The 12,433-nt window shown below is 46.7% G+C and overlaps 1 long non-coding RNA gene across 1 annotated transcript; it reads left to right on the forward strand.

Annotated features, from left to right (window-relative positions):
• Positions 1-1,154: 1,154 nt before the first annotated feature.
• On the forward strand, positions 1,155-4,845 carry LOC140691595 (uncharacterized). The gene is made up of 3 exons (XR_012067350.1): positions 1,155-1,311; positions 1,700-1,784; positions 4,409-4,845. It is a non-coding gene; the product is annotated as an uncharacterized lncRNA (long non-coding RNA).
• The last annotated feature ends 7,588 nt before the right edge of the window (positions 4,846-12,433 follow it).

Here is a 12,433-nt window from a genome sequence, read left to right on the forward strand (position 1 = left end):
CATGTATAACTGAAAAATTGTGCTCTACACTGGAAATTGACACAACATTGTAAACTGACTATAACTCGATACAAAAAATGTTTAAAAAAATAAAAAGAATAAATAAATAAACCAAATTACTAAACCCCCACAAAAAACCAACCAACCAGCCAACCAACCAACCAATACATCTTACTGAGAATGGAATATTCTACCACCCTTATCACTCAGTTAACAGCTGCTCTTAAACTTCTGAAGTGAGGACAAATAGCCAAGCATAACCAAGCACGTAAGTCTCCAGGAAATACAAGGATCCTGGGTCTGTGAGCTGAAACAATCCTGCACATTGGGAGAATTACCAGCCCCCTTTGGAATTGGCGGCTGAAAAGGGGTCTTGGGTAAGTGAAACTAAAGAACCCAGAGTCCTCTGCCTTTTTGTTTTCAAGATCTGAGCATTTAAGCATCCCTCTCTTTGTTCTGCAAATATAAACTTGCCAAATACCTGGACTATAATTTTTAAAAGTAATAAACAATGCAGATTCCATTAATGTTTGCTCCTGTTGGGTGAGCAGGGGATGGGCAAGACTGGTTGACCTTTTTTGTGCAGTTTATACAGTGGAGAATATTGTCCTCTGAAGTCCAAGGGAAACAGAATGAGCCCAGTAGATCCTTCTGTCAGAGGTTTCGAGGGGCTGGGAGTAGGCTGGGATGGGGAGGGAGGGGGTCCCCTGTAGCAACAGCTGATGTCAGTGAAAATTACATAGAAGACAAAGTTTCCCAGAGTTTTCTACTCTCAGACCATCCCAGCCACAGGATTCAGAGCTTGTTGATCTGCAGTGAGCATGAGACTTTGAAAAAGCCCCTGCCCCTCTCTGGAATGAAGTGGAGCTGGAATACTAGTGTCAAAACCTTTCAGCCCTAACCAGGAGTGGACTGCCCTTCCTCCTTCACTCCGTGCATCCATTTTCTTCTTGCTTCTGGCTTGTGCCACGAGGGCTTGGCTGCTTTGGAATAGGACGCTCTGGTTGCTCATCCAGCGTCCAGCCCTATATCTAAGGCACCTGCTGAAGGCCTGTCTGGGCCTGGCAGGAGGACATCTGCACAGGCTGCCAGCAGTGAGGAGTGCCCCAGCCTCTCAGCTGGGCTCTTGCAGGCTGCACTGTGGCTCTGACTCATCTTTCTCCTCCCACAGCTTGCAGGCAGGGAGGGAGAGCTCAGCTAGGAGCAACAAAAGGCATCAGCCCCATGGACTTTCAGGCTTCTGCCCTCAAGGCCAGCAGTGAGCTCCTGCTCTGGAGGCTGTAGCTGGTCTCAGCGTTGCCCACTCTGCAGGTCAGTGACCACAGCTGGTGTCTGGGGATCTGACAGTTCAGGATAGTGTTGCTTCTGGCCTTTTGAATGTGATGAGAGATGAGCAGGGTATGGGGTAGAGGGTTTACTCACAATATAAACTTGTAACTAACTGGGGGTGATATTTTGGAAAAATATTAATGTGCTTTGCCCTTTTGCCTTTTTGAGTATATAACATTCTCTAATGTTCCTGAAGCATTCATTTACATGGGAAAGATTAAGATTGTGCTAGAGGGAATACAGAAAGGAAGAAAGCATTAATACTTAACCTTTTGACACTCAAGATTTTTATAGCTTTAAAAAATATAATTGAATTACAATAACTACATATTCAAAGTGTACAATTTGATGAGTTTTTTTACCTATGTAGACATCTGTGGAACAGTCATCACAATCAAGATACCGAATATATTCATTATCCCCTACAATTTCCTTGCTCCCCTACCAGATCCCGGGTAAGCACTGATTTGCTTTCTGTCGCTATAGATTAATTTGCATTTTCTAGAAATTTACATACATGGAGTCACACAATATTTACCTGTGTTTTGTCTGTTCTCTTTCACTCTGCATAATTATTTTGGGACTCATCCTTGCTCTTGTGTAGATCAGTAGGCCATTCTTTTCTATTGCTGAGTAATATTTCATTGTATGGATCTCCCACAATACATTTATTTACCCAATGATGCACATTTGATTGTTTCTAGTGTTTGGCTATATTGAAGAAAGTTCCTGTGAGCATTTGTGCATAAGTCTTTGTGTGGACATATGTTTGCATTTCTCTCCAGAAAGTTTCTAGGAATTAAATGGCTGAGTCACATCATCAGTGCATTTTTACCTTTTTTACGAACTGCCATACTGTTACCACACAGCTGTAATATTTTCACTCCCACCAGCAAGGTTTGAGAGTTCCAGCACTTTACCTTCTCACCAACACTTAATCTAGTCAGTCTTTATCATTTTAGCCATTCTAGTGGGTGTAAAGGGGTATTTAATTATGCTTGCAATTTGCGCTTCCCTAATGACTAATGACATTCGAAATAAGATTTGTAGCAAGACATTACCACAGCCAGCCTAGCTATTGCCTGGGGAGAGGATTTTCTACATTCCTTTGTATTGAAACAAAATACCACAGTGGTTAAAACATAGGTGTGGCATGTGCATAATAACCTACATACAAGGATATTCATTGCAGTGTTCTTTGTAATAGCAGGACAATGAAAATGTTAAGTGTCCATTAATAGAGACCAGGTCAGGTAGATCATATATTATATCGGTCAGGTTCTCCAGAGAAACCATAGGATGTGGGTATATAGAAAAAGAGATTTATTTTAAGGAATTGGCTTATATGATTGTTGAGGTTTGGTGAGTCTAAAATCTGCTGAAGGAGGCCAGCAGGCTGGAGACTCAGGAAAGTTGTAGTTCAAGTCCAAAGGCATCCAGGTTAGAGAGCCTGGAAGAAGCCCATGTTGCAGCTCAAGTTCAAAAACACTCTGCTTGCACTCAGCTTTTTGCTCCATTCGGGCCTTCAACTGATTAGATGAGGCCCATCCACATTATGGAAGGCAATCTTCTTACTCAAAGTCCACTAATTTAAGTGTAAATCCTATCCAAAAACACCCTCACAGAAACATCCAGAATAATGTTTGACCAAATATCTGGACACCCCCTGGCCCAGCCATGTTGACACATAAAATTAACAACCAAGGTATGAATGGAATACTAAGTAGCCATTAAAAAGGAAAGGCAGCTCTATATATACTAAAATGAATATCTCTCCAAGCAAATTAGTAAGTGGAAAAAAAAAACAGCTGCAGACACTATATAAAATATGCTACTATTATAAAAACTTTTAATAATATGCATGGTTATGATTGCAGATACATAGCATATATCTCAACGGATATACAAGACATTATTATGGGGGAGGAGGAAGGTGCCTCCAAAAAGAGGAACTGAGTAATTACGGGATTGAAAAGAAATAGACCAACTTTTCATTTCGGTCTACATCTTTCCTATTTTTTGGCATGTACCAAAGCCTTTGCTTTAAATATCAGCTCCATAGATTAGCGATCTATCCCAGTCTTTCCTCCTTGAGGGCTGCAGGCACAGGGGTGGCTACTTTAGAGCAAAAATGATGATAAGGGGGGATGGGCTGGGATGAAGACCAGAGGATGCTTAAGAGTGGCATGGCCTCACCCGTTTGCTGTGGGATGGACAATCCAGGCCAGGGACTGAGGAAGACAGGGCTGGAGTTCGGGGAAATGGGGGTGGCACAGGGCACTGTGAGAACCAGGATGAGGCTGAGTCGATTAAGAAGCACCATGGCTCCACTAAGCCAAGCTTTTTGTTTGCAATGAAGTCAGGCCTGCTTACTTCTCCATCCAAAGATGGGAAAGATGACATAAATCCCATAGGCCTTTAAACTCACCCAGAGGAAATCTCTTTCTAAACTAGACTTCCCTGACATTTTGGCCTTGCAAACCTATGTAAAGAGACCCCTCTCTGGACAGGGGGCCCAAAGAGGAAATCCCTGCATGAGGTGAACAGGTAAACCCTCTGTTTGTCAGCTCTTTAAAGATTTGGACTCCACAATAAGGTTTGGCTCAAAAAAGAAAAGACAAAAGAAAAAAAGAAAGAAAAAGAGGGAAGAAAGAAAGAAAGAAAGAAAGAAAAGAAAAACCAGCATGTGTTGCAACTTCATGATCAACATACGGCAGTGGTTACTGGCAATGCTGTCATGTGCTGTGAAGTTCCAAATTTCTCCAGCTCTCTTCCCTCTTTCCCATGTCCCTCCCTCCCTAGTCCCTTCTCCCACATCCTCTGACTTCCCTGGACTCTAGGCTGAGTTGATTCCCTACTTCCCCATCTCACCCTGACCACCCCACCCCATCCTTTGTCAGATGTTTTCAAAGCAGTGAACAGAACCCCAGCCCTGCTGCCACTCACTTAACCAACACATGGACACATTTTAAAGCAAATTTTTGGTATTTCCACTGTTTTATTGGCATTTCTCTGGGGAGGAGGAAGGAAGGGAATTCTTTAATGAATGTTTTTTCTATTTTTTTTTCCTTTTTCCCAGAAAGCCAACATTTCATGGCTCAGGACCCAGTGAAGAACCAACTGCTATGTCCTACTAAAATCAGGAGGAAAAAGTTTAAAAAGGCATTTGTCCCACTGGTCTAGCTGTCCTTAAGAAATATAAGTTCCTTTTTTCATTGTAATGTGTAATTAAAAGCTTGTTTATTTCCTGGACTCTTTGAAGAAGTTTAAGTGCATTTGGTGGATTTCTGAGAAAAGTACAGCTTGTATCTTCACTATCTTGCATCATGTTTCCAGCACCCTATTCTAAAAGACAAATATAACCAAGGCTTCTGAGAGCTTCCAAGATCCAACAGTGCCGGTGGCAGCTTCTTTGCTTTGATGTAACCACCACCCTCATGTGACAGCATTGTTCTTCAGATGGACAGCCCGATTCCACGCCCCGGCCAGAACCATCCCACTCGAGGCAAAAATACATGTCTGCTATACATTCTTGCCTGGTGTGTGGTCAATGCCGCCAGTCTCCAAACCAGAAGTTATTTATACCAAATGCTTAAGCAAAAGGATTACTCAAGCCCCTCATCCACCCTGATTAGCATGTACTGTTGGTCCTATCACCAAAATGTGTTTTACAAGTGGCTCTTTCTCCCTTTCTCCATGGCCATCACTCTAATCCAAGTTACCATCTTCTGTTGCCTTGAACATACAGGGGTTTCCCTGACTCTCTGCTTTCACTCATGGCAGAAATTTTTACTGAAAAGTTCTCTCTCATACTCTCAGCAAAAAAAAAAAAAAAAAAAAAAAAAAAAAGAAAGAAAGAAAGAAAGAAAAAAAATTCTCTATTTTTTCCTTCTTTGCTTCACTCCTCTGCCTGCCACTTCATTTTTCAAGCAGACCTTATAATCCCACGGTCCTGGAATTACAGAACGGCTGTAAAACAGCCTAACAATTTCCCTGTTTTTGTGGGAGCCAGAAACAGAGATGCCATTTCACTAGAGGTCCTGGAGGGTGTGGGAGGAGTATGTCTGGATCCAGCAGCAGAGCCAGAGATGAGATATTCCTGGGCTGGGAAGGGATAAAGTCCTGTGGCACCTGAGAGCAGTGAGGAGCCCAGCCAAGGCTCCAGGGAAGGAGTCACCAGATCAGATAACATGGCAGCCTGGGGTAGCAAGGAGGACTTTCAGGGCAGAGTCATTGAAGGGACTACCCTCGTCTTGAACACTCAGGTCCTTTGGAAATTAAATCTATGTTAATCGTTTTCTTATCACTCAGATCAGCAATGACCTGGCTTATTGAAGCATTATAAACTCATGTTCTTAAGGACCTTCTGAGAAAGTGACATTTCTTCATCCTCCCTCCTCCTAGAGCAACAAAATCTTAATTCTGTTTTTTTCTGAACTGGCTTCTCTTCTTTCTGTAGCAATTTTTGCCACCTATGCACTCAGAAATGGAGTAATTGCACATGTGTTAGGTCTCAATCCTATACCTGGTGCTCATTCTCTCTTTTTTTCTAATTGAAGTATAGTTAATTTACAATGTTGTGTTAGTTTCTGGTGTATAGCATAGTGATTCAGTTATACATATATATTCTCTTTGGTATTCCTTTTAATCATAGGTTATTACAAGGTACTGAATATAGCTCCCTGCGCTATATGGTAGAACCTTGTTTTTTTGAAGCTCGTTCTTAATTGACCAGGCAGGATCGCCTGTGTACAGAAGTCTAGGTGTCTGCAAGAAGGTCTGACTCCTACTCTGTGGCCATACTCCAGGAAGGAGGGGGTGTTAAAGGGGCAAGACTTAGAATGTGTGGAGGGGGCGCTATTACACTGTTATATGCCTGCTATATTCCCTTACAAATCAGCCCAGGCTCATGTAGTCCAATGTGATTAGGGGACACTCATGTTCCTCATCCCATTTCCCTTGTGACTAGTCTCAGCTCACTGTAGCCCCTTAAATCACCTATCTACCACCAAGACACTGGTGCACAGGACTTCTTGGGGAAAAGATGTTATTCTGCACTGGCTCAGAAATGTCTGCTCTAAGTCTGTCCTTCCCTCAAGTTCTTCTCCCTAGAGCAGCTCCTCCTTCCTTCTCTCTCTCTCTGCTTCCCAAATCTCCTCTTTTTCCTCTCAAACCAAACAGTTCCAGCAAGCGCCCTCCCCAGTTCCTCCCTCTCCAAATCTGAGGTGTCTGTGTCCTCAAGTGCAGAGCCAAATCAAGCAGTTCATCTGTTGTTTTGCCAAACACAGTCCTGGGGACCTCCAATCCCTTCTAGCCGTGTGGCTCCTTCAGGGCTGCAGCACTAGGGCTCAGCCAGACTCCTGTCCTTACCAAGCTTCCTTATAGGGCCATGCTCTCCGCATCCATTATTGTGTTCAGGGCTTCTTGGATGAGGAGCCTGAGGGATGGACAGCTGAAGTCAACTGCTGAGGGTTACCCAGAAACAAGCAGTGGAGTGTGGATTTCAGCTGAGGTCTCCTGACTTGAGGTCAAGTGTTTTGTCCTCTTATTAATCGAAGCAAAGGAAATGCCTGTGAAGTGAGCTCATTTTCCAACCATTGAAAACCCTAGGATGTTCCTGGTTCCCACTGGTCTTCAGAAAAGGCAAATGAAACTGTCTGGGTGAATTTCTTGGCCTTGATCCCGTGCAAATTAAAGTTGAGGAGTGTTTTGTCATACACACTTGTGAACATCTAGAAAATGTTGACTTGCCTGACCCAAGTCCTCATTGGGAGGACAGGGGTCAGCAGGTAAACCAATAACTAACACAATGTGATATGTCCCCAGACTCTGAGGGGACACAGTCCATAATTAATTCTGGAGAAGGAGGTCTCACAGACGAGGTGACATTTGAGAACTGAGCTGGATCTAGAATGAGTCTGTCAGGTGGAAAGTGAACCAGGTCTCAGCTTCCAGCTTGCAGGTACCCAAGGTGTAAAGTTCCCTTGGTTGTTCTGGAGCCTCGTTTATCCCAGCCTCTGTCACATGTGACCCACATTTGACCCCAGGGCTATTCTGTTCATGCTTTTGAGATCATGGTAGTGATGGTGATGGTAAAGGAGATGCCATATCTTCCCAGGGTCCTGGGATAGATCCAGTGGGTTTGTCTCTTAGAAAGGTTATGATGATTTTGCCAAAGCATCCACTGACTAGAAACGTCTTAGGATTAGAGGGAAGGTGACCTCTGTGGCAGACAGGTCCAGAGGCAGGAGCTTCCAAACCTTCTCAGGTCATCAGGCTTCAGAGGTCCTGGAGGGAAGGGCATCTGAGAAATGCAACAGGTAGCATTAACATTGCCCTTCAGCTGAGACCCAGTCTTTAGCCTGGGGGTTTTCCGGAACCATTGTAAAGGCCCTGAGGTGTCCAGGGTGTTAGAAGAGCAGCGAGGACCTCTCTGAGGTGGTCTTCCTGGCAGGACTCACAAAGGTTTAACTGAAGGAAATTAAAGGACTGGTCAAAGGCGTGGACAAAGTTAAGGGAGCCGAAGGGATGTCAAAGCCCCTAGAACCAGATTCCGAGGAAGCGTGAACAGTTCTAGGCTGAAGGGACCAGGGGAGGGAACTGTGTCACCTGTGAGGGGGCGATTTGTGTGTGGGGTGTGTGTGTGTGTGTGTGTACAGATGGGGATGAACACCTAGTCCTTTCTCTCCCCCTGCCCTGCCATCTTCTACTGGTGCCTCCCATTGACCCAACCCAAGCAGAAGCCAGGAAGCAGGGGCACACAGGTGATGCAGTCCCTATCTGTCAGCCCCCCAGGGCAGATCACAGCCAAGAAGGAGTGGCAGATGGAATATGTAAAAAATTAATAAACAGAAACCTCAATTAAATAGAGTCAAGAGACCAAAAGAGGGGAGGGGGTGGGGTAGGAGTGTTGCGGGCCGTGCTCTCACGCCCTATCACAATAGCAGAGCCTAACAGGAGGAAGAAAGACTCCTCTTTGTTCCTGGCAAGTACTCAGCCGATGAAAAGCCATTGGTTCTGCCTACTAGCGGCATCCTGACTTCCCTTCCCCTCTATAAAAGCATTCTCCTTTCCTTGCTGTGTGAGGACTTGCCCATGGCTTGCCATGGTCGCAGACCTCAAATTGCAATTCTCTCCTGATCTCGAATAAGCCTATTTTTTTGCTGGAGAAATATATAGCAGTCTATTTATTTCAGGTCAACAAATACACAAGAGAATAGGGGCAGGAGGGAAGCAGCCACTGTTGAGAGAGAGAGCTCACCAACTGTCAGGAGAGACAAACTGTGTGATCTCCAAGGGCCTTCCTGAAACAAGCCCAGGAGGCTGTGCCAGGGTCCTTGCCATCCTTTGAGAAAGGTTGAAACACATCTCTCAGAGATTCCACCAGGCACTTAAATGGGTTCAGGATGACGCACTTCAGGGAGAGGGTGGAGTGTGGGGGCCTCTTTCAGCTGTGGTCAGTGGGAGCCCCTCCAGCCCTCCAGCCCTCCTGCAGGTCAACAGCCTGTGGCCACTCCGAGCTCAGGTCCTCTGGCCCCTGACACGGGGCCACAGAGAGATGGCTTGTTGCTAAAATGACCAAACAGAGAGAACTCAGAAGATCTCTATGCCATGGCTCAAGTCCACTTTACAACAGATGTAAAAGTATGCTGTCCTGGACCCCAGCCTCAGACATGTCCTCAAAACACCCTTGGTCCCCCTGGTTGCCTCGATGACTCTGTAATTCTTGACTTTGCTGAAACACTTCCTCTATTTGCTGCAAGGTCCCAAGTTGATCCACATCACAACTCAGACTTGCAGAGAAAACAGCTTTTTAACTGTTGTATAAGGTAGATCCTATCTGCCCAATAAGCTACCAACCACAAAGGAGAAAGAAAAGCAAAACGCCTTTTGTCCATTCCAGAGACTTCATCAGATGCCTTCGTTTAAATGATTCCTCTGGGTGATGTCACTTGGACAGCTTAGCTCAGCTTTCTATCCCCTCCTCCCTCCTCTCTGCAGGAGGGTGCCTGGGATATGGACTGGGTAGGTTTCTGGCCTGTGTCCCCCTGGCAGACGGACAGGCCTTCTGACCTACCCAGTGGTTCCGATCTCCCTGGCCTCCACTGGCTTACCTCTGTCCTGGCCTGACCTGGCTCCAAGCACTGAATTCAGTGAGATGTGGGCATGGGGAGGTCTGAGTCCAGGAGGCGGCTGGTCTTGTGTGGTCAGGTGTTGCTGTGTTTATTTGGCAAAGCCCAGACGAAGCCTGTGCTGGGTGGTCTGTGATGGAGCCCACACCCAGCCTGACATCAAGCCAGCAGTCAGCTGGCCCCAGCAGTAGACCCAGTGTCCTCAGAAGCCCCACTGTTACCTGGGAGTAGAGGCGTCTGAGCTGTACTCCCTAAAAGGTCCCCTTCACCCCTGCCCCTTTGATAATCCACCTTGAAACTCCTGGGCTTCTGGCCCGGGACATCCCAGAGCTGGTGAGTGTGCTGTGGCCCGGGGGGAAACCAACCAAGATCAGGTTGGTTTTGCCAAGCTGTGGCCCTGGAGGAGAAATCCTGGCTCTCCCGAGGGACGGAAGGCGCCAGAGGGCTGCGGGAGGGCTTGCCTGCTCTCCGGCAGGAGGTCTCTTCGCCCCAGGAATGCGCTGCCGCTGCCCCACCTCCCAGTACTAGACCTCGTAGCAAACAGACAAAGCTTATACTCAACGCGTCAGCAAAGCTGGACCACAGGCACAGGAAAGGTGGGGGGGGGGCTTGAGAGCTGGAAAAGCCATCCGAGGGCTCGTGCTAACTCTGTTGTTCCTCACACAGGATTCAGGGCCTCGGAAGGCCTGGATCGGGTCCCTCGTAATGAGCTCTCCTGCCCCAGAAGCTTAACTCAGAAAGAGCATCCTCTTGCTGATTCTGCAACTTTTGTCAGACGGTGAACGCAGCTTACCTCACACTCCTTTGACATTCCTGAGCCTTGCCCTCTGCCAGGCCCTGGGTAGATGCTGAGAAGACATGGTTCCTGGCCTCGAGGGCTCACAGTCTCACAGAGGAGACAGACATATACAATGAACGATATCTACAAATAATTCCCATTTTTGAAACACCTTCTATGTGCCAAAATTTTTACATATGTATTCATCCCAACACCCCTGAGGGTGGGCATATCTCCAGGTTATGGATGGGGGAACCTGAAGCTCAGAGTGGTCAGGGCCACCCATCCAGTAAGTGGCAAAGCAAGATTCACATCTGTGGCTCCCAGGCTGTTCCACTGCCCCGGCCGCCTCCAGCGATGATGCCCTGGGAATCACAAGGGTCTCCTCCCAGACGGCCCAGCCTGTCAGGGAGGCTGAGTCTGTTCAGCTGTCTTTCTCAGGCACAGGCCAAATGCACCCTGCATTGGTGCAGATAACCTGGCTTCTTGATTCACATGAGGGCCCCTCAGGGTCTCTGTGCATCAGGGACTGTGGGAGGCAGTGGCAGAAGGAGGGACTGTGTGCTGGTCGCCGACCTGGGCTCGGGGGGATCAGGCTTGGCAATCCTCACCCTCCCTGAGGGGCAGGGCCTACTGCTTCTGCAACGCCAAGAAACTCAATGGAAAGAGGACGGCTTGTGTGTGGGTCAGAAACAGCAGGAAATGCAAGGCCCTGTCCAAGGATTTCCCTCCAACAAAGAAGAAAGGTCCAGCACAGGCAGGGTTAGGGGGATTCCAATGGTGCTGGCAGATTTAGCACATAAGAATGCAAGATGCACAGTTAAATTTGAACTTCATCTAAACAACAATTTTTTTAGGATGATTACTTATAGCTATCATATTGGAGACACACACAAAAAGAATTATTTATTATGTAGGCAGACAGGGCAGAGGGTCCCCAGAGAAAGAGAACTAGACATGGCTTTCTTGTCATAAGAGAAGCCATTTTTGGCCCAAGTCTTTCTGAGATCTAAGCCTGGCCACAATGCTTGTCCTTGAACAGGTCTCAGGAACAGTGATCTTCAGAGAACAAAAGGACAAAGAGAAGTGACTATAGCAAAGAAAACAAATCCCTTGTAAAGACTCCCAGTTCTGTTTCATTGGTCACGACTAGTCTAAAGCACTGTCTTGAGCTTTTTGGGGAATTTAAATCCTGCCTCAGGAGCTCAAAAACCAGATCAACTGGAATCTGAGAGATGATGATGTTGACTTTTTCTGACCCTCATGACTTCAGCTTAAGTTTGGACTCTGCCTACCGCCCAAATCCTGTCATGAATATGCATGTACCCATGGCTTAAAATTTCCCATTTTGCTGTTCAGAGAAACACTGCTTTGGGAAAGCTCCCTGTTCTTACTTGCTGCAAGTAATAAATCCTTCCTTCTTCTCTTTGGCTTGGTTGTGTCTTTTGGTTCGACACCCACCAAGAGGTGAACCACAGTTTTCAGGTAATATTTATTTCTTTGGAATGTAAATCTAACAGGGCATCCTGTATTTTTTTCCCTCCAGCAATGCAAAGTTAAGGACATCCAAGGATTAGCTACAGCAGACAGCTGGGCCACGAGGGTGATGGGAGGGAAACCGCCCGCCCCCCGGCAACCTGGTGAAGCAACGTGGGCAGAGGAACCCAGCCAACCCAGAGCCAGAGCTCAGCCAGGCTAGGAGGGAATGGGCAGAGGGGGTGGTGAGGGAAGGAGTAAATGCCCACACTTTTTTCTCTCCTCCTCTGATCTCCAGCTGTACCTCCTTTAGCAAGGGAGTCCCTTGATGCCATCCTCTGGGGCTCCTTAGCCTGGAGCAGGGAAGAGAATGGATCAGCAGAGAGAAACAAAACACCCAACCCAGCTTATATGCAGGGGCCTATTCTCTCCTCACTGCGTCCTCAGTGGTTTGGACTACCTCCCTTCTCTAGGACCTACAATGGCTCCCACTGCCTAAAGCACCAAGCCCAATCTTTTTAGCACTTAAGCAGTCTTTCCCCTTTAATCCCCTAACATAGAGCCAATGCTCTGAGCAGGCAGCGCTCCAGGGTGAACCAACACCTCACTGTGGCTCCGTCCAGCCCCAGGGCCTTTGCTTCTGCTCTTCCCTTGGGTAGTCTTGGAATTCAGAGCTGGGAGGGCTCTCAAGGGACTCTGTTCTCACTCCCTTAAGGGG

The sequence above is a fragment of the Vicugna pacos genome, chromosome 35 (assembly GCF_048564905.1).
Source record: "Vicugna pacos chromosome 35, VicPac4, whole genome shotgun sequence".
Taxonomy (NCBI): Eukaryota; Metazoa; Chordata; class Mammalia; order Artiodactyla; family Camelidae; genus Vicugna; species Vicugna pacos.